This window comes from Delphinapterus leucas, chromosome X (assembly GCF_059928025.1).
Source record: "Delphinapterus leucas isolate spDelLeu-1000000601 "Yukka" chromosome X, BTC_Dleu_Yukka2, whole genome shotgun sequence".
NCBI classification, from domain to species: Eukaryota; Metazoa; Chordata; class Mammalia; order Artiodactyla; family Monodontidae; genus Delphinapterus; species Delphinapterus leucas.
This window is the reverse complement of record NC_143150.1, coordinates 65388007-65414820: the sequence shown is the minus strand read 5'-3', so window position 1 is coordinate 65414820 and position 26814 is coordinate 65388007. Positions and strand designations below refer to the sequence as shown.

The following is a 26814-nucleotide window of genomic DNA, read 5'->3' as shown; positions in this document are numbered from 1 at the left end:
ACTCATTCACACCAAGGTTTTTAAGTCAGTATATTTGTAAGAGAGCATCAGGATTTGAAAATCAAGACTTCAGGAAGAAGGGAATGCTTACCTCCAAAGGGCTGGTGTTTCAGGCATTTGTGAAGGAAGCATTTTGAAACAGAGAGCCCTACAGGTGCTCTGTATATCATACAGGTATGTCCTGGTGTGAGGCTGGATCTGCACTAACATACTTCTTTCTCCTATGGCCACTGTGAAAACTTCCCTCACTCTGATCTAAAGATACTACTCAAGTCTTGGGAATTGCCTTCAGCTGCCTCTTGTTCATCTTCCAGTGGTGCTGATGGTGGTAGTGGTGGTGGGGTGTTAGGTGCCTAATACAGTGTGGTGCTGTGCTCTGGGACTCTGAAGCTACTTGGAACACCATCTTTAAGAGGCTGTGGCTATGAGTCTGGGCTACAGGAAACCAGCCCCTTTTCACTCAGTCCTCCCTAAACACTGAGAGGAAATGGGTGCTTTCCTGTACTTCCTGGTCACAAGGACTCTGAGGGGAATGGGGAGTTGGTGGATAGGAAATGGTTAGTTAAGTATCTCCAAACCTCTTAAGGAATATTTATTTCATTATCAGGAGTTTGGAGGTTTAAACATAAAAGAATACCCTAGGCAGATGTCTTCCCCACCTTGACCTCTCCTATTGGGAGCTACCTAAGGGACATCCTTAGATAGGGTGTGTCCACTTTCATACTTGAACACAATAACTGAGAGTCTGTGAGAAAGGATAATAGTGAAGATTGCAGTGATTGACTGTCTATGGATGGGAACAGGGGCACCTAGTTTCAGCAAAGGGCTTCATAAGCAAATAGGCTGTATACCACAAACTCAAAGCTGAGTTCAACCACAGGATTGGAAGACAATACACTGTGGCCCTATAAATAGAAACGAGAATTTCTGTGTTGTGTGAAGCTTTGCAGGCTGGAGTGGTAGCCCTGCATCATTAATCAGAAAGAGAGAGAGAGAAAGAGAGAGAGAGGAAGAGAGAGAGAGAGTGAGCATTAGCTCAAGTTACCCCTGGAAAACGGAAATGTTCAGTGTTCACAGAGTGGCTTGCATATTTCACTCTGACATCTCACTACCATGTTGTTCAACATGGTAGTGATTAGATAACGCTAAGAATTTTATTTTATTTTTCTTTTTCCTCTTGCTTTCTTCATTTTTCTTTCAGCTTTCTTTTATTTTGTTTTCTTTTTACCCTTTCCTTCCAACCTCTTTCCCTACTCCCTTCCTTTCTTTCTTCCTTCCTTCCTTCCCTTCTTTCTTTTTCTTTCTTTCTTTCCTTCATTCATTTTTTCATTCATTCTTTCTTTCCTTCCTCCCTTCTTTACTTTCTTTCTTTCTTTCTTCCTTCCTTCCTTTTCTTTCTTTCTCTCTCTCTCTTTCTTCCTTCCTCCCTTTCTTCCTTCCTTCCTTCTTTCCTTCCTTTCTTTCTTTCTCTCTTTCCTTTTCTGGGGTGGTAGTGAAGGGGGATTGGATTGGTTGTTCTCAGAACAGGGAGCTGGAATTGATGCACAGATCAGTAGTGTCCTTGTTGGAGTGGCTGTCACATGAATTTTTTGGAGATCTCTGGAGAAAACAGAAAGAAATTGAAATGGTAAGCTCTAGTTTTTAAATGCATATTAGCTATTATCTGTGCCTTTCACCCTTGCTGTCTTGAATTGACGTCTTCACACCAGATTCTGGGTAACCTGTCAGATCTGAGGGTGGTATGGATATAATAAATATGGACCATCCTTGTATGTCATTTCCTTGGTATTTGCACAAACAAAAATAATTATACAGTTGGTTGCCTGAGGTGAGAGGGAGCAGGCAACTTTGAACTTGGAGAAATATAAGTTTGACATGGAGAGGTTTTTCATAATGTGTTTCCCTCAATTGATATTGAATAAAATAGCCTTGTGAACATTCATGATTTAACCAACTTTTTATTAAGCAGAGTTACTTGTATGAATGTGCAGGATGTTTTTAGCTAATCTTTGCTATAATTCTTTGTAGATGATACTTTTATCTGTCAAAATATTAAATTAGATTTGTGTTATTTTCAAAATGAGCTATGATTAAAAAATAAAAAGAGCTATAATATCTCAGGACCCTTACCAGCATGAATGTGTGTTCCTATTAGCTTATATAAGTTACATACTTTCACTTTAAAAGTGAATTATAATTAATGTTAGCGATAGAGAGTCTGCTTTCAAAGAAAACACTCCAGAAAGAAAAACAAAACAAAACAAAACATATTTTTAATGAGAGAGAGAGGAAATAAAATAATAGAAACAGTTGCTCATAGATAAGCTGCATCTAACAGAATAAATAATCAGTACATTTAAAAAGTCAACAATGGATAAAATGATTTTGAATTAAATTTACATTTTTAGACACATAACTGACAACTTATTTTGAAAAAATGTAAGTGAAATTGTTTTCTGGTTTGCATGTTGTTTTTCTTTTGTGCTCGAAGAGGAAATATTAAGGAAGGTACCTTCAAACTTTAAATGATGAGGCTATCTATAGCATGAAACTGTTAGAAACTCCATTCAGAGATTATCAGAAAGGAAATGATAGATTTTTATGGTGCAACATGACCCAAGATTAAATCCCAAATGACTTTCCTGCTCCCTTCTCTGCTATCAACAGTGGTGTGCAGGGACTTCATATTATACTGCTGTAATCTTTCCAGGGAAGAAAAAAGTTATAATTTTATTCAACTAGGAAAGCTACATTTGTTAGAGAGCTTTGGGTCATTCAGCAAGGAGTATATCTCTCTGAATGTTTTAGTTGCTGTAAGTCTCAGGTATGGTGGCAAAGGTACCAATCTTATAGATGGGATTCAACTTTTTTTAATTGAAGTATAGTTGATTTACAATGTTGTGCCAAATTCTGCTGCGCAGAATTTGTATATATATACACATATAAACATTTTTATATTTTTTCCATTATGGTTTATCACAGGATATTAAATATATTTCCCTGTGGTATACATAAAGACCTTGTTTATTAGATGGGATTCATTTTTTTTAGCCCAGGGAAAGATTATGAGCTAGCAAAGTTTTGGAATACATAAATGCCATACTCCAAGAAGTCTGTGCCAAAGGGGAAATTTTTTTTTAATTATAAAATTTTCTTTGCACTTGTTAACACATGTACTACTCTACCTTGCATGTTTGCAGTAATATTTATGTGAGACAGGAACCATCTATTGTATCTATTCTGTTGGAGCCAGTGTAATATAGTACAGAATATTGTAAAGGTGAATAAATACAAGAGGGACATTGACTCTTCCAAAAAGCTCACTGAATTTCCACTTAGGGATTTTTAGGAATCAATGGACTCAATTATCCCCCTTTGCACTAAGTAACTGAAATTAAAAGGAGAAATAAGCATGCTTTCTGTCTTCCTCTGATAGACACTTTTGGCACCAATCAGATGCTTGAAACCAAACAAGGAATTTAACTCCTTCTTCTGACTCCTACTTAATCCCAGAGGAGAGACCATAGACAGTCCTGTTTCCCTTGCCCATTAAAGTGACGTCCCCAAAGCCTTCCTCTTATGCCGTAGGTCCCAAGAATCAGTTACCAGAACCCTAGTAAGAGAATATGAAATTATCAGAGACAGATTCAAATCTTGTCATTCACAGGAGCAGTGTCGAACATATGAGACTCTTTTATGCTTTGGGAAGTGACAGATCGTCAGTTTGCATTTTACAGTTGAACTGAAGCCCAGAGAGCTGAAGTGAATGGGTTAAGTACCTCTGTGAGTCCATAACAGAGAAAAGGCTGGATCCTAGGTCTTGTGACACTTTGTCCAGTGCTCATTTCATTTTACTGCCTAACAAGGCTTGAGGATTAACAGACACATGCATTATTCATTGAGAAATGTTAAAAGATGTCATTTTGAAATCATTCAAGGACTTCTCAATACCGAGGGCACAATTCAGGTTTCTCCCAAGGGCCCTGATAATGTAACAAACCTTGATTTGCTGGGCTTTACCACTGTTTACTTGCAAGAATAGGAAATGATTATTCCTACTGTGCTGACAGAAAAAAATCCCAAAATGAAAATTGATGTACACTAGGTGCCGTAATATAATACTACCACAGACTTGACCGTGGACTGGATGCTTATGTGCTATATTGAGATCCAGGGCGTAAGTTTGGCAAAGCTGTAAGAGAGAGTATTAAGAAAGTGTCGAGGTCTAGGAGAGTCCAGATTTGAGAAGGGGATCAAGATTACAGGGTATCTGACTTGCAGAAACAGGTATATGGGGCTTAGGATAAACTGTGAGTAAGCTAAATATTGTAATAATTGCTGGTATGTGAATCCCAAAGAGGATGCAGTAGTTAGTGGCTTGACTATCACTAATATTTATCATATAAGAGGGTGATAATCTTATATTTGAAAATTAAAGTGGTCTCTTTTGGTATAGTCATTGGAAGACAATTGTGAGTAGAGCGTGCTTCACAGACATCACTTTCGTTTGCAGCAACAACTGCATTAGCATCAGCCAGATGCAGATAGAGCTCTTGAGAAATAATCAGAAGTGCATGATCTTAACCAAAACCAAGTCTGTATAGACCCTGGATATTTGGGTATGGGCCAAGAAGTTCACTAACTCTGATTACCTAGTAAGGAAACCAAAGTTTACACCATTGGCCATGATCAGTATGTGGGTCACATAGAAGCATGACTTATGTCCAGCACATAAGCCAAGGCTGCCTATTCAGGCTCAGTTGTATCTCAGACAGCATAATTGCTATCTCACTAGGTACCTAAAATATATGCAAATGTCTACCCCAAGTCAAAAGCCCCTCAATTTCTTCCTTAATTATTGACAATCTATTTGTTTCTTCCAAGAGCTTTTGCTCAGTGTTACACTATTTATGGCAGACAATGACAAGGTTTTGTCCACATTCTTAGCAGCAGAAGAAAGGTTTTAATATTGTTATAATTAGTTAGCTAAGATTCTTTTCAGCTTTACTTGGCAGATCAGATTCAGGTATTTCTCAAAAGCTAATGAGATGCTACCAGATATTTCTTAAAAGCTAATGACTTATTTTTATATGATAAAATAATTCTTACAAGTTATTTATAGGATAACAGTACTGATGATGATATACTGTCTGAAGTATTAAATCTTTTTTTAAATGACACAAAGTGACCTATGAATTGAATCTTTAAAACTAAAAATTTGTTATTTTGGGTAGCTACTCTGAAGTGTCTGACCAAATGGTATGCTGGAAAATGAATGACATGTGGAAGATAGACTGATTTATTATTTATCAGATGTGTTCGTTTTTAAAATCCTTTCAATTCTAAAACTGAAAAAGGAAATGTTTTCTTGATGTTTATTATTAAGGTCACTTCAACGGATATAATTAAGCCACCCTGAATACAGATGTAAGACAGTGGCTCCAAACTACAGAAACAATTTCTGTTCTAGATTAACTATAAAACGTTGAAGATCTCTTTCCCTTTCTTCTTCCTGGAAAATTGAAGTTGTTGAAATTAATGAACATTTAGCAACTTGACATATATTGTGCATATTAGAGAATCAAGGATATGCACTAGACTTTCTTGTAAAGAGTCTAAAACGAAAGACTGGTGTTGCCTTTAAACACAATAATATGACAAAGTTAGATAACTTTTATCAAAAATTCTATCAGAGGTACTCTAAGATATGAAGTTATCTTTATACATTCCTCTCGCAGTGGAAACTTGAATGATTATCCAAATAATTGAGTTAATGTCGATAGAGAAAGAATATAACCCGGGTCCAATAAACAAACTTTTCTTTAGTAGACACAGTGTTGTCCTCTTACTCTTTTTGTCCAATTTACCTGGTTAGCTTAAAATTGTAAGTGTAGAAATAATTTAGAAAATTGTCTGTTTTTGTTTGGCTTAGGTGGTAGGGACCTGCAAAGGGGATTTTTAAATCTATATTTTCCTGCCCCTTATTAATTTTTATAACTAAAGATTTTACTCATTTAATATTCTAAAGATATATTTATTTGGCAGTTTCTTCCCACATTTCCATAATAATTATAGCATTCTGCTTCTATCTTCTTGGGTCCAGCTTTGACTGGGACCTGATTTTGTTCTTGTTTTGTTGTAGTTGTTGCTTAATCTTTTTTTCCTCCCCTTCATTCTAATATTTTTTATCTCTGAAGGTACAACCAGACTTCTCTTTTTTTCTAAGGATGCTAAGCTTAAAGCTAGGTGGTACTAATTTTTAATACTTCATAAAGTTAATTCAGTATAATAAAGGAAATTTCAGTCACTAGACTTAACATTAATCTCTCTGAGAAAGAGCCACTGATGATAGAAATACCTGGTTTTGTTGTCAAAATCAGGCACAGTCCATATCAAGACATCAGGTACAGTAAAATCTTTCCCTCTGAAAGTCTATGACTTCCAAATCTTATCAGGACGAAAAAAACAATTTGTGTTAATTTCACATCAATGGATATAATAAGTTCATCCTGATGATGATATACCTAGCTGAAGCACAATATGAATATGACAGACTGTGAAGTTGTCAGTCTACGTAACCAATCCAGGTTAAGTAGGGAAAATAGAGTTTTGGGCCCTAGTTATCCAGAGTTCGGGATAATCCATTAAATTATGGTCTGCCCAGCTTTGCTCTGGCCATTTGCTGAAGGGTCCTTTTGGTCACAGAAAGTAGAATAAACTTTCCCCAATTTTGGACCATGAAATTTGATTAAGCAAAGCACTGTAAAGACATTTAGCAATCTGCAGAGACAAGAGTGCTGTTTCTCAGCATTCACAGAGTATGACCTGGATTATATTTTACATATAATTACTTGTTAAAACCATCTTGATTCAAAGTTACAGTTGTAGTAATTGAACATTGAAAACTGTCATCTGTGTGCCTGTTTGTCTTTCCTAGGGGAATAAAATTACTCAGGAAATTTAAAGCTGCCTGACCTCTGGGAATCAGTAAATTTGAAAATCCCTGTGACATCATTCAATAAGGAAGAGACATTAAGGTTGATTACCGTGGGTTATAAGTTGCTCCCTGACTGGGACTTGGGCCAAACATACAGAGCTAGAATAAAAACCTATGCTAAACCAGTATCTGGAAAATATGGGCGTGATGGTTAATCATGCTAGCTCCTATCCAAATGCAGTGGGATCTCCAGTATGCAGGATGCTTTAATACACTGGATAGAGATGCAGTCTGTTCCCCAGCATTTTCATTTAGTGACACATTTGTGAACTTGAAGGAAATATTTTGGACACTATAAAATGAAAATTGATGGTGAACCACCCTAATAAACTCCCCTCCAAAAACTGTATGATGTTGCTTTAGAGATTTTAAGTCTAATCTAGTAATGCATTCATGCATTAACCCCCTTGTCTTATTGGGCCAAATAATATAAAATACTTCTAAGTCGTGATGATCAGTTCATTATCTTTTCCCATAAACTGTTAGCATGTTTATTTAAACAATGGAATTAATTTTCATGTTTAATAGTGTGTTTTCAAAATAAGATTTTAATTTCACATAGCCTTTTTGTGGGTATGGAATTATTTTTAGGTTTGAAAAATTCATTGTGGAATATAAATTAGTTTTGATTTGCTCAGTCTCACTGCTAAGTGTGTTGATTTCACTTTCTTTATGGAAAATTCTGAATTTTTGGCCTTTTTCTATTCTCACAACTCTGGGAAACCAGTCTAGCTTTTATAGGAAAGGAAAAATAATCAGAATTTTCCAATATGATTTATGGGTTTAGATCTATATTTAGTGGTTCCCAAATCCTCCTCAAAGCTCAAGCTGTGAACTTCAAGGCAGGGCCAAAGTCCTCACCATGGACTAAGGGTCAACATCAGATTCAGGTCATCCTTGAGCTGTTTTCTCCCCCTAAGAACTTATGCCCTATTCGAAATCATGTATCTTCCTAGTAATGACTCCAGAAAAAGCTATTAAATATTTAAGAAGCTACCTAGAGTCTAGAATTTACCAGGTTTTTGGAGCTTATCTACTACTAGCTCTAACTTTGGCTTTGGGTTCTCTGCTATAAAAATAATAATGATTATGATTTATTGTGCACTTATGAAGTACTAAGCATTGGGCAATATATCTTATTTCTTGAAAAAAACTATGTTATTTCACACATTTTATAGATAAAAAAACAATGTGAAGAAATTAAATAAGTTTCCCAAAGTTTTATAACTGTCTTGTTTGAATTTCAAACCCAATTCCGTTGGTTGCCAAAGTTTTTCCTTTATGCTATACTATCCCTATATGATAAAGTCACATCACACTACTTTGACCCTTTCCACTTGAGAATCAAGAGAGTTTATAATACAAGGAGTCAAGATGTACCAATTTAAAAATAGTTTGTTATTTTATTAGGTTCAGGCTGGGTGAACTAGGAAATAAGGGGGTAAAACACATAACATGAGGAATAAAAATGGATAAAAAATGGGGATCATAGAAAGTATAGATGAAGTACTTTAATTCTCTTTAACCAATCTATATGGTGTGATTACTACTTTTCCAGCATAGTATGGGTAATAATAGGAGTCATATAAGTTAAAGCCCCTGCCCTCATGGAGCTTATTTACTTGGGGAAGATAAAGTAGCACATATTAAACCTGACTATACAAAACATATGTGAAGATATGTGACTTCATGACATATTTTTCCTTAAACAGAGAATCACTGTCCCCATTCACATTTAAGTTGAAGTGATGCAAAAAGGAAATCATATTAGAGCTTTTACAAAAGATTTGCTTTTTTATCCCTAACCTAACCTATGTCATGCTAAGTTTAGAGTAAAGGTTCTGAATTTCAGATATAAGGCCATATTAGAGACTAGGACAGAATATGTGGTTTTAGATGCAAGTTAAAATAAAAACAAGGAAAGGGCACAAACAAAAATTTACAGAGAGACTCTCCTAAATAAGCCTCGGGGAATAAAATAATTTATGTGTATACTTGATTGCCAACCTCCTATTACACTCTTTATTGGGTTTAGGGCATCAGAATTGAAGGGAAAAGCATGAGATCCTTCATATAAAAAACTGATGTTACATACCAACCATCAGAAGAGAAAGTAGAGCTATATTTATATTTGTGAGTCATTTTTTTCCCTTAAGACCAAGGCCTTGAAGTTACAGGATGCCTGTCCCAGGTTCACAACACAATCTATGGCTATATTTCAGAAAGAATTAACCAGAATCTGACTCACATACTTAAGTTTAGGAGCTCAGTGTTGTAAACATCTAACCCACCTAGTTACAGAACTCTGGGTAAAAAATTAAAAGCAAAAACCAAAAATACAGTAACAGGGTTTTAAGATAGTTCACCTCCTGATAATGTTGGTTATTACCCCATATCTTCCTGGTCTCTGCAATGCTCCGCACCCCCCGCCCATGTTTATGTTTCCTTATCCAGGAGGAAGTAAAGGAAGGAACTTGGGACATCCATCCCTGATTTAGAACTCTGTTCTAAATCATACTTTCAGCAGGTATCAATTACAGGCTTGAGCTTCAAGTTGTGCTCCTTTGGGACTGACTTGGGGTATAAACTTGAAAAAGACAGCAAGATTTCTCATTTTTCAGTTTCTCTATCTATGAAAAGAGTGTGATTAAGGACACCACTTTCTATAGGGTATGGATCATAATGCTAATGCTTACTGGGTACTTTGCACTCCTTTGGTCAGAATTCCTCTATACAATTTGTAAAATGCCATGTGAAATTGGATTGAAATCACTCTGGGAAAATTAAGTTGCACCTGTCTTTCACATGATAGGTTTCCTTCAGTACATAGGAGCATTGCATTTGGTCAGGCTTGCAGTTCTAAATGCTTATAAGAAGGGTAATAGTTATAAGGCTTGCAGCAGAGTAAATGAGAAAGAGATGCGTGAGTTTTATGGATTAGTGAAATCACTGCTTTTATAAATTCCTTATGGAATGGCCTAACACATTAAAAACTATTGTGGGTTTGTACCCTAAATACATGGCAAATTTTACAGAGCTGGGCATTTGAATTGCTCAATTTAACATTTGATTTTACTCATTTCTCTTTTGTTTTGTCTATTGTGTCACTGCTACCAGTCTACAAGTTTTCAAGGAGAGAGGCCATGTCTCCTTTCTTTTTATCTCCAGTGAGATCTAACATGGTGACTTGATTTACTACATGGCATTGCTCATCACTTAATTCCTTTGTCCTTGACTGATAATTTAGCAAATTGTAGCAGCAGAAAAGGAGGTAAAAAGAACATTTGTCTCATTTTGGTTAATTTCCAGTCTTTTATGTCAGTAGAAATGGATGTCTGAGTGTCTGTGTTTCTGTATGTGTGGGCGCTGGGGTAGAGAGAGAGAAGAGGAAGAGGTAAGAATAGATGTCGATATTTCGCACATAGTAAAGACCACTGGTTTCCATGTCATTGCAAAAAGAAAAATGAGGGATACTTGTTTCTGGTGATTTGTATGCTGTGGTGATTTAGAAAGTTGAAAGCCTTAATAACATAAACAAATCTTTCATCCAAATAGTTGGACTATATGAGGGGGAGAGAAATATGTGTGGATACACACATACTACAGAATGTGTAATTGGAAGGAAATGTGATGTGGATAAAAAAACAAGGATTTTGAATTAAAACTCAAATTCTAGTCCTGGCTCTGTTATTAACTTGCTATGTAACTCAGGACGAATCCCCTGCTTTCTCTAGCCCTCAGTTACCTTGTTTGTAAAGACTAAAGCATCAGTAGAGATTAGAAGGTTATTAATAGAGACATAATAAAGATTAATAGTCTAATCTTTATTTTAAATACTCAATCAGTCTTCCAGAAATTTAAAAATTATAATAAGGCTCACTGAATCACCATGATGTCATCTTTGGGCTTATTAATGAAAGCAGCATGTTGCCCCAAGTGCTCAATAAGTATTTGCTGTCTGAACTTGTTGAATTATTTACTCCATATGTAGGCTGCTGAGCAGGCTTCAGTGTATGATGTGAGGGGTTTAACCTGATTAAAACCTCTCCCTTACTCTCCTCCTATGGTACTGTACCATGCTCTTTTTTGCTTAGGTCTGCAATAGTTCCCATGAATTATTTAAAAATAGGCTGCTGGAAAAATGTCTGCATGCTTTTTGTGAAGGTCCTGGATAATATCTTCTAGTCCTCTGTTCTTAATGCATTAGCTTAAATCTACTTATTTTCTGAGGTTAAAAGTAGAGACACTGGCCCTAAAAATGTTTTGATGAGGAGCAGTCCATGAAAGGAATAAGTTTGTGCACATCACGAAAGTCTGCCTAAGATTATGGGTCTTGGATTGGATATGGACTCCAGGCAGGTAGGTTGTGATGTGAGGACTCTTGATCAGACCTGAGGTGATGAAGCACTTAAAAATAAGAACACAAAATTTCTTCATATTTTTCCAATTTTTATCTAGAATTGGACCTATCTGCCAAATCAAACTTTCTACTAGACTTAAGAGTATCAGAACCTTAGGGATAATTTAGTCTACAAAGTACTTCATTTTACAGATGAGAGACTGAGCACCAGAGATGGAAGGAACTTTCCTAAGGTTATACCACTAATTAGTGATATGGCCAAAACTAGAAGCCAGGTATCCTATGCCTAACCAGTGCTCTTTCCCCTACGTCCTGCTTTCTCTCAGGTTAAGTGGCCTGTTTTGGGAGTTGAAAAAGCCAGCGAGTAAAACAGTAATTTTATGGTATATGACTGTTCTAGAAGAAATTGATGAAGTGACTCCCAAACCAAAATCCACTTGTTGATATCTTGCCTGAGTCCTGTCCATGAAATACAATAAATTAAATGACCTAAAAAAATTACTGAGAATATTCACCATCTTAATAGAATCTGCTTCTAGTCAGCTGTATTTGCCTGGTAGAGTTTATGATTAATCTGCGGCCCTACTCAGTCATTGAATTCTGTCCCTATGGTTTATTACTCTAGTTTGTCCTCACATATCTGCCCCATTTAGGTGGTACTTGGATAATTCTTGTTCTACCTTCACACACAGCAAACTACCAGTAGAGATTATAACTGTCTGTAACTTACTGTCTGGGCTTTCTTTCTTAGCCTCCATGACAGACTTCTGTGGATACTGGGGAACCGAGAATACATTACTCATTCTCTTCTCAGGTCTATTTATTCAGCATTGTTACCTTCTTTTAAAGACAAAGCAATTTAGAAAGAACTTTAGTCTACTTTATTTTCACCATTAATTTTCTTCATCAGGTCCTTTTAAAGCATATATTGAGAGGTTCCTGTGTGCCTAGCACCCTATTTGCTATGTCTTAGAGGCAAGAAGAAAAGGACAAATAATGTGTATTGACCATCTATCGTGTATCAAGCATGGTCTTACTGGCTTTTACTTGGGATACCCCACGCAATCTTAACAATACACCCCAGGAGTAGACATTGTTTATTATACCATTTTACAAGAGGGAGAAAGAGGGAGAGAGGAGAGAGAGACAGAGGGAGAAAGGGAGAGGGGAGGGGAGAGAGAGAGAGAGAGAGAGAGAGAGAGAGAGACTTTCCCCAACTGAACCTGGCATTTGAACTCTGGTCTCTTTGAAAGGATCCCCTTCCCCAAGGAGCTGGCAATCTAGCTGAGAAAAGATTGTTAAAATGATTGGTTTGAAGCAAACTTGTTTAGGTGGCAGCTGCTATGTTAGTTACCTGCCTTCTATCTTTCCTGCCCTCTTCTCCCCTTTGTAGAATTCTCTGCCAAAACTTATGATACAATCTGGCTTCTCAGGTAATCCTACTATATTGCACCACCTAAGGCTATCTGCCTCTACATTCCTTTACTTCCCTTCCTCTACCAAGTAAAACGTATCTCTCTTTATATTTCATCCCATTCATTTTTAAGGTGAACTACCTTATCTGATTGATTACAGTTAATGGGTTAAAGTGAAAATCCTTCTTGTAGTAGTTTCATTTTAATAGGAGATTCTTGGAGACAAAGTGCGTTAAAGACAAAGTGCCTTAAAGGATTGAATCTATAATGGTATATTTCAGGCAAAGTGGCAAGCCTGAGCAAGAGATCCCTGGGTAAAGTGAGGCAGAGAAGAGCAGGTGTGGAGTGTGGTTTTTTGATGCCCTCAAATCACCACACATAGAAAGCCATCTATAAGCATTGAAAGGGTACCTGTAAGGTAGTTTTGCACAGAAGTTAGTCTATCTTCTTAGCACCAGCTATGCTGACAGCCAGTGGCCAGCTGGGTCTCCTTCCATGTGTATTCACTAATTAATTAAACAGTTGTGGTCATGAGAACTCAGAAAAATCCCTAACTGAGAAAAAATCAGTTTCTACACTCCAACTGTGTTGAGTTTGACTATAAGCTGTGAGATTTTCCTGGGCTAGCTCATTATAATGAAGAGCTCCTTATGACCAGGGAGGGACTGTGAACCCTGCCACTGACATCCCTATCCACTCTCACCCTTTCTAAAAGCTGCTAAGTCAAAAGGAGATGTCAGATGGCAGTAAAGGGATTCCCACTCACCCTACTTTGCTACCACTAAGGGCTAAGTGTAACTCTTTTCACGCTCTTTGCCCAGTGGTAATCTGTTTCTGGGGTTTCAGCATCTACTTGCTGAAATTTTCCAGCCCTCCTGAGCATCTTCTTCACGCTGCATTTGATCACTGTTATTCTATGTTCTTTCAGGCATGAATGAATTAAACCAGCCAGAATCCCTATGGCTTCTTCAGGGGACCCTATCACTCTGATTAAAGAATTTCCCCAACACTGGAGAAAACAGTATGTACTAAAATATTATCTTGACTTCTCTTTTGGCATCATCCCTAAAAGAGTGCTCTTTCACTCTGTGGTCCCTGGGAAGGCAATGAGAGCCTGTCCCACATCTGGTCCACTTGATAGATTACCAGGTAATGGCCAGTTAAATTACATTTATCTCAGTCAATAAATGTAATCTTATAGAACATGAAAAGCTGCGGTTTATGGAGTATTTGGTAGAATGTGATTTTTATTAATAGTGTCCCATTGAGTCATACTGGAGCCTGAGACCAAAGGAAGAATTAGTTTAACTTATATAGATATAGATAGATATAGATATAGATGATATAGATATAGATATAGATATATCACTCAGCACATATTGGCCACCCTAGTCATACAACAGAGGACATGTGTTTGTTGAGAAAAGGGATGCCATTTGCTAAAAAAGAAGACTACAGTAGCTGTAGGTGATTCATGCATATTAGGCAAGCATCTATTCACTGATTACTAAGCTTAAAGGTCAATGAATGTAGGTTAAGAACAGATTTTGGAGATGGGGGTGGTGTTTTCTATGCTTGCTTTTGGCTCCTTTGTCTTGATGCCTATTCTTAGAAGAAGTGTATTACTGAAAAACCAGCCTAGATATCTAACAACCAGAAGTGGACATGACTAATAGATGCCTAATACTTAAGCTCAGTTTAAAAAATCATGAGTATAAACCAAATTGACAAACCTTCAGCTAGACAAGGAAAAGAGAGAGGACTCAAAGAAAACAAATGAAAGAGAAGTTACAATTGATAGCACAGAAAATCAAAGTATCATAAGAGACTACTCTGAACAATTACATGGCAAAAAAATTGGACGACTGAGAACAAACAGTAAATTCCTAGAAGAATATAATCTTCCAACACTGAATCATGAAGAAATAGAAAATCTGAATAGACATATTACTAGTAAGGATATTGAAACAGTAATCAAAAATCTCCCAACAAACAAAAGTCCAGGATTAGATGCCTTCACTCATGAATTCCGCAAAGCATACAAAGAAGATTTGATACCTATCTTTTTCAAACTTTTCCAATAAACTGAAGAGGAGGAAATCCTTCCAAACACATTTTATGAAGCCAACATTACCCTGATACCAAAACCAGACAAGGATACCACAGAAAAAGAAGACTACAGGACAATATCCTTGATAAACATAGATGCAAAAATCCTCAACAAAATGTTAGCAAATCTAATCCAACAATATATTAAAAGGCTTATATGATCAAGTAGGATTTATTCCAGAGATGTAGGGATGTTTCAACACATACAAATCAATCAACGTGATATATCACATTAACAAAATGAAGGGTAAAAATCATATGATCAACTCAATAGATGAATAAGAATCATTTGAAAAAAAAATCACATCCATTTACAATAAAAACTCCAACAGGGCTTCCCTGGTGGCACAGTGGTTGAGAGTCCACCTGCCAATGCAGGGAGCACAGGTTCGTGTCCCGGTCTGGGAAGATCCCACATGCCGCGGAGCGGCTGGGCCCATGAGCCATGGCCACTGAGCCTGTGCGTCTGGAGCCTGTGCTCTGCAATGGGAGAGGCCGCAACAGTGAGAGGCCCGTGTACCGCAAAAAAAAAAAAAAAAAAAAAAACTCCCAACAAAGTAGGTATAGCAGGATGATACCTCAACACAGTAAAGGCCATATATGACAAACCCACAGGTAAAATCATACTCAATGCTGAAAGCTTTTCTTCTAAGATTAGGAACATGATGAGGATTCCACTCTTGCCACTTTTATTCAACATAGTATTAGAAATTCTAGCCACACCAATTAGGCAAGAAAAGGAAATTAAAGGCAACAAAATTGGAAACAAAGAAAACTGTCACTATTTGCAGAAGAAATGACACTGTATATATAGAAAACACTGAAGACTGCACCTCAAACTGTTAGAAATAAGTGAATTCACAAAAGTCACAGGATACAAAGTCAATATACAGAAATCTGTGGTGTTTTTATACACTATTAGTGAACTATCAGAAAGAGAAGTTAAAAAAAAACAATCCCATTTACTATTGCATCAAAAAAACCACAAAAAACAAAAAAACCTAGGAATAAAATTAACCAAGGAGGTGAAAGATCTTTACACTGAAAACTATAAGACAATGATTAAAAAATGGAAGAAGACACAAATAAATGCAAAGGTATTCCATGCTCATGGATTGGAAGAATTAATATTGTTAAAATGTCCATACTACCCAAAGCAATCTACAGATTCAATGCAATGCCTATCAAAATTCCAATGGCATATTTCACAGAACTAGAATAACTAATACGAAAATTTATATGGAACCACAGAAGATCCTGAACAGCCAAAACAACGTTGAGAAAGAACAAAACTGGAGGTATTATGCTCCCTGATTTCAAACTATACTACAAATCTGTAGTAATCAAAACAGTATGGTACTGGTGCAAAAACAGACACAGAGATCAATGAAACAGAACTGAGAGCTCAGAAGTAAACTCACACGTATGGACAATTAATTTACGACAAACAAGCAAAGAACATGCAATGGAGAAATGACAGTCTTTTTAATAAATGGTGTTGGGAAAACTGGACATCCATGTGCAAAATAATGAAACCATCTTACCCAACATACAAAATTAACTCTAAATGAATTAAAAACTTGAGTATAAGATCTAAAGCCATAAAATTCCTAGAAGAAAACATAGGTGGTAACCTCACTGACATGGGTCTTAGTGATGTTTTGGTGGATGTTACTCCAAAGGTAATGAAAACAAAAGCAAAAGTAAACAAATGGAACTACATCAAACTAACAAGCTTCTGCACAGCTAAGGAAACTGTTCTCAAAATGAAAAGGCAGCCTACTATATGGCAGAAGATATTTGTAAACAATATATCTGATAAGGGGTTAATATCCAAAATATATAAAGGATTTACACAACTGAACAACAAGAAAACGATCTGATTTAAAAAGTTGTAGAGGATCTTAATAGACATTTTATTTATTTTTCAAAAGAAGACATACAGATAGCCAACAGGGACATGAAAAGATGTTCAACATCATTAATCATCATGCAAGCCAAAACCACAATAAGATACCACCTCATGCCTTTTGGAATGGCTATTACTGACAAGACAAGAAATAACAAATGTTGGAGAGGGCATGGAGAAAAGAGAACCTTCCTACATTGTTGATGAGAATGTAAATTGGTGCAGCCACTATGGAAATCAGTATGGATATTCCTCAAAATAATAAGAATAGAACTACCATATGACCCAGCTATTCCGTTTCTAGGTATTTACCTGAAAAACATGAAAACACTAATTCGAAAAGATATTTAAACACAAATGTTCATTGCAGCATTATTTACAATAGGCAAGATAGGAAAACAACCAAAGTGTCAACCAATGGATGAATGGATAAAGATGTGGTAAAATTTCATTCTTTTTTATGGCTAACTTTAAATGGAGTATAATCTATAAAAATATTGAATCACTATGTTGTATACATGAAAGTAATATAATATTATAAATCAACTACACTTCAGTTAAAAAAGATTATACAGACACTCACACATGCACACACAATGGAATACTACTCAGCCATAAAAAAACATGAAGTCCTGCAATTTCTGACAACATGGATGGAACTTGATGATATTATGTTAAGTGAAATAAATCAGATGGAAAAAGACAAATACCTTATTATTTCACTCATATGTGGAATCTAAAAAACAAAACAAAAAAACCAAATGAAATGAAAACAAAGTCATAGATACAGCAAACATTAGTGATTACAAGAAAGGAAGGAGGTTTTGGGGAGTGGGTGAAATGGATGAAGAAGGTCAACTTTATTGTGATGGAAGGTAACTAGACTTGTAGTTGTGATATTTTGTAGTGTATCAAATGTTTAATTATAATGCTGTACACCTGAAACTTATATAATAAAAAACCATGAGCAAAATGACTATGCAGATCACTAAAACATGGAGAAAAAAAGACCCTAAATATAGTCATTTTCAGTTATATTCCTACCATGAGGTCAGGGTTTTAATAAATAATACAATACCTTGTAGTGAAAATATCCTTTGTATGTGAATGTGTGCATGTCTAACTTAAGTATTTAGTGTATGGGTTTATGGATATATGAAAGCCAACTTGAAGCCACTCCATCCTTTCTTTCTAGTTGCACTTTCTTGTAAAAAGGGAAAGAGCCTCTTCTCAAGATCACTTGAGATTTTTCCTGAGGTAAACAGGATGACAATAGCTGGAGAGCTCAGTGAGACAAGGAGAAAAATTTAGGCATCTGTCCAAAACATATTATGTTTGTAACACACGTAAATTTGTGATTAATTATAGGTGGAGTAGGTTACACAGTTGATATATTTCTGTAGTCTTCTGTGGAATAAATATCTGTTGGCTCAATTAAAGTACTATACTTCCATTGGAAGTATTAAATGAAAGTGCTGGTTGAGCCTGAATCTCCATTGTGATATAAAATTCAAATTAACTAGGGGAAATTCAAATGCATTTTCATTTATTAATAGCCATGAAAGTCCATAGTCAAGATAAAACCTCAGGCTTAAGAGAGAAAAAGAGAAATACTCAACTATTACAACTAGCAAACAAACAAAAAAGCTAAACAAGATGAACAACAACAGTAAAACCTTTGTATTAATAGGTATGCAATTTATAATTTGTATTAATAGGTATGTAACTTGTCATCTATGTAATTTGTTTAAATGATTTCCTCCTTGAGACATTAACGAGCATTCAGTCTTTAGCGATAGCATTTATGCATACATATAATTATTTTACACTGTTGAAAATGCTAAGAATTTGTTCATTTTATTTAATAATTTATATGGCACTTGGTATAGAATCTTACAAATAACAACTCATTAAATACCCATAGAGGAACTTACTGTTATCTCATTTTACAGATGAGGCAATTGAGATGTAGAAATGTTTATGTAACTTGCTCAAAGTCACACAGCTAGTCAGTTGCAGAGCCTCAATTTGAATACAGGAACACTGGCTCCAGAGTCCGTTTTCTTGCCAACTACAAATCATGCCTCATTATTTATAAAATGTTTGCATATTATACAATAATTATATAATGCATGTACATGAAAACATATATATGAAATGGAATGCCAGGCTATTTAAAACCCAGATGTAGAGGAATTACCTGGCAGCCCAGTGGTTAGGACTCTGTGCTTCCATTGCAGGGGGTATGGGTTCAATCCCTGGTCAGGGGACTAAGATCCTGGAAGTTGCGTGGTGCACCAATAAATAAATAAATAAATAAAAATAAAATGAATAAAATCCAGAAATAAAATGACAAAATATTAGAGCTAGAAATGCTATTAAAAGTTATTTGGCTTAACCTACACATTTCAGAGAAGAAATAGCGGTCCAGATAAATTGACTTGCTCGAGGTTACACAGATATTCAATGGCAGAGGTGAAACAAGAACTCAAGTCTTCTCGCTCTCAATCTGATATTATTTTCATTACACTAAATTGACTTTGCTATTACTAATTTAAATAAATACATCACTATTTATATTTTTGAATAAATGTCACCCTCAAATGCAAAGTTATATGCTTACAGTAGTGATGCTGTGTTTCACCAAATAGTCTCATAACTTGTTCTTTGAAATTATCTTTGAGACTGGATTTGAGCTAATCAAGAGAAATATGTCATAACACACTATGGTCATACCTTATCATACCTTGCTTTGAGCCAAAAATGGCATGTTTAACTTGATCCTTAACTTCATTGTTCAGACTTATTTCTGAATGGCTTTTGACTATTTCCAAAATTCAACTACCCTTAAAAGACAAAGGTTTTTCACCACAGAGATTATTCTAAATTATATGAGGCAGACTCTGAGTGCAATTCTAAGGGAGAGCTCCAAAATTTTCCTGAGCAATAAGGAATGTAATTGGAATAAGCCTATAGCTTTTCAAAGTGACAGCTCAGGAAAGACAAACTCATTTGATTGCTTGCTTCCTGATAAGTTTGTTCATTTATCTATCTATCTATTTATTTATTTTAATATATGTTGTTCCATTATTTAGGTCTTTTAGTCTCTCAGCAAGATTTTGTGAATACCAGTGTACAGTTTTTTCGACATCATTTACCAGGTATATTTCTAAGTATTTCATATTTTGATGGTATTGTAAAGGTTATATTTTTCTAATTTTTAATGTACAACTATTCATTACTAGTACATAGATATACAGTGGATATTTCTTTATTGACATTTTTCTGGAAACCTTGCTATATTCAGTTATTAGTTCTGGTAGTTCTTTTTTTGAAGATTGCATTGTATTTTTTTACATAGACAATCATGTCATTTAGAAATAAAGATAATTTTGATTCTTCCTTCCTAGTCTGGATACCTTATTTTCCTTTTCTTGCCTGGTTGCCCTGGAAAGTTGTACAATGTTGCATAGAAGGAAAGAAAGCAGACATTATTTACTTACTCTTGATCTTAGGAGGAATGAATTCAGTCTTTCACCATTAAATATGATTTAAGAATATATATATATATATTCTTTTTCAGATTATTTTCCATTATAGGTTATTACAAGATATTGACTATAGTTCTGCCTTGTTGTTTCCAATAACTTTATTTTTAAAAAAATATTATCACTGTGAGGAACCCAGTGTCTTAAATGTTTCAACTCATTGATGGAGTCTAGAAAGGTAATGTGTGTGTGTGTGTGTGTGTGTGTGTGTGTGTGTGTGTGTGTGTGCAGGTGTGCTGTATTGTATCTCTTGGGTGACTTTTCCCAGATAAATAAGTTCACATGGAGAATACCATCTATCCTCCCAGGCAAAGGAAATTTATTGGAGATGAATACCTTGGTGTGGTATGTAGGACATGTTGATGACATAGTTGAAGAGGTTGTGAGAGTAATAAGGAATAGAATAGTCAGATAGATAGAGCTAAGGAAAAAACAATGTAGATAACAACAGTGTGGCAGAGAAGGTCAGATGGAGGAAGCTGCAGTCTAAATAGGAGGAAGAGAAGAGGAACAGGACAGAGGGAGGAAGGAGATCAAAGAAAAATTTAAAGTCAAAACTTTGAGTTATTAGTGTATCAGTGACATACCCAGTATTGGGAAGAACAGTGAAAGAGAAGGGTCCCAGTTTTAGATAAATTTGCCCTTAAGATTGCTAGCCATTTGTTTCAACTTTCCTTTTATCCTGTCTGTGAAGCCTTGTTGATATGATCGATGGACAGTTAGATAGATCACGAACAAATGATGGAAGCACATTACCATTTGATGATCATCTTAAAATAAAAAATAACCATATTTCTCATGTTCGCAATTACTCTGTCACTGATGTCAATCATTGAAACAACCGATTGGCATTCCAAACTGTCAAAGAGTTGTTTCTCCTATCTCGTTTACCCTGACATACACTTAAGTTGGTAAGTATGAGGTGGGGGAACATCTGAATTCAAGTTTTTTTTTTTTTTTGCCATCACTTAGAGCTAAATGTCATTGCTTTAACACTTGTTAAAAAGTTACAAATAAAGCAGGAAGAAAATGCAATGAACTCAATTGCAATGAATCTCAAGAAGTGGCTAGTCACTTAGTTTTCAATCCAGTGATATAAAGAGTCATCAAAAACCAACCAAATACTGCAAATAATGCCATTCACTGAAAAAAATCCTTTTATTTACTGTCACCAGTTTTGGTTTCAAAGTACCTTCTCCCTTTAGCCTTTCACAAGATACATTTAAGGGAAAGGCATTGGAAATAAATAAATAGCAAGCTTATGCCTAAATTACTTAGGTATCCAGAAGTCCAGCTGTACTCTCTGAGTAGATAATGAGAGAGAGACGTAAACAATTGGCTTATGTCAGATATAAAAGTGAGCGAACCAGCAGGTAAATGTAATAGGAAGCAAATATAATCTTTTCTCAACTGCAGATTTTGGGAACAAGTGCCTGTTCAACACACTTTTGGTACTTGGTGAGTTCCCTGACTATGGTGGGGGAGGGAGTTGTCATTTCCTGCCATAAGAAGGTAGCAGGTGGTGGAAAAAAAAAAAAAGTAAAAATAGCACCACATTACCACAAAGAAGTGTGCTCTTCTCCATTTTGGGGTGTGTGTGTTTGTGTGTGTGTGTGTGTGTGTGTGTGTGTGTGTGGTGGGAGGGTAATACTTTTAAAACCTGACTTCCTTTTATTTGCACTTCACTTGATTGCAATACAATGTGGCTGTTTATATGTACATTAAGAGTTGAGAATTTTTAAAAAGGCAATTAGTGTGTTTTGAGTCGTGTACTCTGCCTTAGTTCAGAGCTTGCTGATAAATATGGTAAAATTGTAGTTGAATAATTTTTTAAACGTTAAGTGAGCATGGAGCTTGTGGGGGCCACTGTTGCTGTGAAGGAGGAATTTTCTTTTTGATTGTTTCTGAAATTTCTTCAATTTGATTCCCAAACACTTAAGTGAATACATTTGATTGTTTTGAGGAAACCATGGAGGAAATTGTAATCAGTTCAATGGTATGGCATCCAGAGCACTTATTTTATCCATTGGCAGGTGACCAATAAGAAAGATAGGGCTTCCCTGGTGGCGCAGTGGTTGAGAGTCCGCCTGCTGATGCAGGGGACATGGGTTCGTGCCCCGGTCCGCGAAGATCCCACATGCCGCTGAGCGGCTAGGCCTGTGAGCCATGGCCGCTGAGCCCGTGCATCCGGAGCCTGTCCTCCGCAAAAAAGACAACTTCATACAGAAAATAATTCAGATGTGATTCTCAGCAAATAAAAAAGAAAAACTCTTTAAAAAGTGGTTTTGTAATCTCCAAATACTTTGCAGTAGCCAATATCAATGATTAAAACAATAGCTAGAAATTACTAAATATGTTTTTAGATTTTATAACTTGAAAAGCCTTTAAGTGACATATTTCAAAATTTATACAGAACTGGATAATTGGAAAAAAATATTCTACAGACTTGCAGGGACATTTGTATCCAAATTTAACAGGCATTTACTGAAGGTCTACCAATGAACATTTAGTACAGGTCTAAGTGTTGTGAGAAATACATAGATGATTAGGACAGAGTTCCTAATCTCAGAAAGCTTACAATCTAGTGGTTATATAGACAACTAACTGTACTATCAGACAGGATGAAACACATCAGACTATAATAGAGGTATATGCACTATGCAGTGGGAAGTCAAAGGAAGGTGAGTTAATTCCAGTTTGGGTGAACTCAAGAGAGTCTTGGAGGAAAAAATGAGGTTATAGAAATTCTCCTTTCTATCAAGAATTTTCTTATCAAAGTGGGAAAGTGGGGATAGGGGATTGGACCTTGAAGACATTCCGACTAAATTAAAAGAGAGAGAGACATTAAAAGGTACATGATGTATTCAAGATAAGCCTGGCATGGTGGAAGCCTAGGACATTTGGAAGAGTGTAATAAGAGATTGGGCTCAAGAGAGAAAATAGAGCTTTGAATGTCAGATATTTACATCATCAAAGTGTGAATATTTGAAGGATTTTGCACAAGTGCATGATATGCTTCAACCTGTATCTGATAAAGACATCTGTAGAAATATGTTAGTCTAAAATAATAAAGTTGTGATATTTAACATAATAGAAAGGAAGTACAGCTATTGCTCATGTCAAAATGTTGTAAACAGAGATAAAATATGAATGTCTGTTCCTCCTGAAATATTGCTGAGTGTTACTGATACTATGCTGGAAATGTACAAAAAGTTTGCAATTGCTGGTCGGTATTCTTTACTTGCTTGCCTATTCATTTTAGGTGGAAGATGACACTCTATCCTTTGAGTCAAAACAGAATAGAAGCTCATAGTCTTTCTGTAGGAACATCTGCAAAAGACTTTAGATGAAGGGATTTTCTGGGTTTCTCAGATACTTTTCAACTCATACTACAGACTGCAAGAAAACAGTAGATGATATATATCTGCTTCTTTTAAAACAAATTTATCTATTTACTTATTTATTTTGGCTTCATTGTGTCTTTGTTGCTGCTCACGGGCTTCCTCTACTTGCCGCGAGCAGGGACTACTCTTCATTGAGATGCACAGGCTTCTCATTGTGGTGGCTTCTCTTTGCTGCAGAGCGTGGGCTCTAGGCACACAGGCTTCAGTAGCTGTGGCACGTAGGCTCAGTAGTTGTGGCTCACGGGCTCTAGAGCGCAGGCTCAGTAGTTGTGGTGCATGAGCTTAGTTGCTCCACGACATGTGGGATCTTCCCAGACCAGGGCTCGAACCCGTGTCCCCTGCATTGGCAGGCAGATTCTTAACCACTGCACCACCAGGGAAGTCCCGATATATATCTGCTTTTAAAGCCAAAGAACAAGATCAGTGAAGGACAACATTGGCTTGTCCTTCATTATATCCCAATCTTGAACTATATTACCTTTCACTCCAGTGAAATGTCACCAGAAATGGCCCAACTATTACAAATAAAGACACTCACTGAAAAATTATTTTATTTGCTAACAGAGCAGTATGCAGTAAAAACAAATACACAAAATTCCAGTCAAATATTGCACATGTATCAAGCTCCAGAGGCTAACATAATCCCAGGCTTGACTTCAGATGTGGTCTGTGATTCTTTAGGACACTTCAGCCCTGTCCTAGAGAAGAGTAAAATTTCTCGGTATTTGTGAATCTAGTACCTAAATTATTAGTGTGGGATGAAGAGAGTGTCATAAGAAAGGGTCCCATATGACAATTTTCACAACCTCTTTTCAATCAATATGTATATGATGTCATCTCAGACAAATGTGACAACAGTTCTGGTGAGGACCTACAATCTAATTTGATGTTTGATGTTTCATACCTGGGACATCCTTATTCCAGACTTGGGCTAGAGTGATCTCCAAGTGAATATGTCATTATCTGGTTCTTGGATCCATGGGTACAGTAGATTTAGAACAAGGGTCTTTGAGGTTAGTCTAGGACTCTCCCCACCTTACCCCCTATAACCCTCCTTTTGGAGACAGATCCAGGGAAAGAGAACCCTCCACTCCTAACACTTTACAGTCATAGCTCTTTTCTCAAATATGGTGGCTTATAAAAAAGGAGAGTCTGGGAAGAAGAAACATTAGCAGGGATGTGCCACCCTCTCTGCTTCCACCTATGCCAAGGGCCATGCGTCTGTCACAGCATTCCCATCACTGGTGGAAAATTAGTCAAGGAATACAGTCATCTTTTTCAATGACACTTCAGTCTCAGTAATCAGAAAAATACCTCTAAGAGCCAAGAGTTTCCAGAAGACTCAGTTTGCTTCTACTAGTCAGGAGGGCTGTTGATGCTGGAAGAACTGTAGGACCACAGTAATGGTTCCTGGTATGTGGTTACTCTTTAGACAGTGACTTAAAGGACTTTTGGGACTTATTTTTTGAAGTGAGAATCTTGATTAATTTATAGGATCTACTTTCTAAGTATAGAAAACATGGTAGAAGATTGAGAAGTAACCAACTAGAAACCTGTTGAGAGAAGACATACTACCAAGAGCCATAAAATAAAACAGGTCCAGCAAAGACAAAACCACCACTAGGAGAGGCTTATATTCAGTCATCTGGGATAACAGTGTTCAGTGTCTTGTACCCCTTTCCTATGCCTCCCTTAAAGCCTGATTGAAGAACAGTATATATTATCTGTCATTTAAAATTCAAGAATAGGACTTCCCTGGCGGTTCAGTGGTTAAGATTCTGCGCTTCCAGTGCAGGGGCCGCAGGTTTGATCCCTGGTCGGGGAACTAAGATCCCACATGCCGTGCAGTGAGGCCAAAAGATTTTAAAAAAAAAAGTAAGATTCAAGACAACCCCCTTTTATTAGATTAATTGTCTTGTTCTTTGGATATCAAATGTTCCCTGGGAATTTTTCAGAGTAATTACTGAAGGCTCTATGACCACTTTTAAGGGTAATTACTGAGGGCTAAACAATTCCTTTTTGCCATTTGCATTTTAGTATTTAAAATTCAATTTAAATAACTTTCCATCAGGATTCTTTATGCAGTTTCTGAAGACCCCAATATCTGCTGAGACATTTCTATATTATGCTTTGCTTTTTAAAAACAAAATGCTATACACCTTGGATAATATAGTGTGGAGAAAATGGCTCCAAATTATAAGTAAAACACAAGTAACTGTGGAGAGGGGGGTAACCACTGATTACCAACACCAGAAAGATCTGATACAATGAGCAGAAAGACAAAGGATGCAAAAGCTCTGAGGTCTATTACACACGATCCAGAAATTCTGAGTTTGTCTGAGGTACTGACATTCCCCAAGAAAAGTTACCAGGTTTAAATTACTGCACTCCATCTTTAAGGGTGGGAGGCTGAAATCCCAAGCCTAAACTCTCCCTATAAGGCAAAAGGCTTATCCTTAAGAAAAAGGAGTTTGGGCCCCAGCCAACAAGTAGGAAAGGACTTTTCCTTTCTTTTTCCTTAAAGGAGGGCTTTTTGGCAATCCATGAATTTACACCACATTAGGTAGCTACCTACACCCCAAATCAAGGCCAGCTACGGAATGAGGCCCTGGAGACTGGTTTAATTTTCCACTTCACCCTTGCTCTTTTTACCAGAACCCTTAAGATTGGTTTACTCCTCCACTTTCACAGACTATTAATCCTGTGAAGCAGTGGATAGGGTACACTCTCAAAGAGAAAATTGCAAGAAAAACAACTGCAAAAAAGTAAAAAGGGCCAGAAGGACCTGATTATCTTGGACCTTAGTTTATTTTATGTAAGCTTGGAAGCTTATAACTTTCCTTAAAAAAAAATCCCCCTTCTTGTCCAAATGCTCATGTCTGGTCTGAGACACAAGGTGACATTCAAAAGAGCTGAGGAAAATCTCCACAGTCGTGTCAGCAGTGAGAACAGAAAATACGTACCATTTTCCCACTGTAACATAACTTGTGATCTTCTCATCACTTCTACAAAGTGAAAATATTTTAAATGTAACGTGTAAAATGGAACTTTGTAAAATGGTTACTTGTATTT

The 26814-nt window shown here is 36.4% G+C and overlaps 1 protein-coding gene across 6 annotated transcripts in view; it reads left to right on the top strand.

Moving 5' to 3' along the window:
• Window positions 1-970: 970 nt before the first annotated feature.
• GPR174 (G protein-coupled receptor 174) overlaps window positions 971-26814 on the top strand; it is a 40751-nt gene continuing 14907 nt past the window's right edge. For 2 of the 6 annotated variants that reach the window (XM_022580830.3, XM_022580829.3), the window contains exons 1-3: window positions 971-1627; window positions 13701-13793; window positions 19886-19951. The gene's annotated coding sequence lies outside the window, so the exon portion shown is untranslated. The remainder of the gene's footprint in view (window positions 1628-13700; window positions 13794-19885; window positions 19952-26814) is intronic. The other 4 variants (XM_022580833.3, XM_022580832.3, XM_022580835.3 and 1 more) reach the window with 2 other exon arrangements.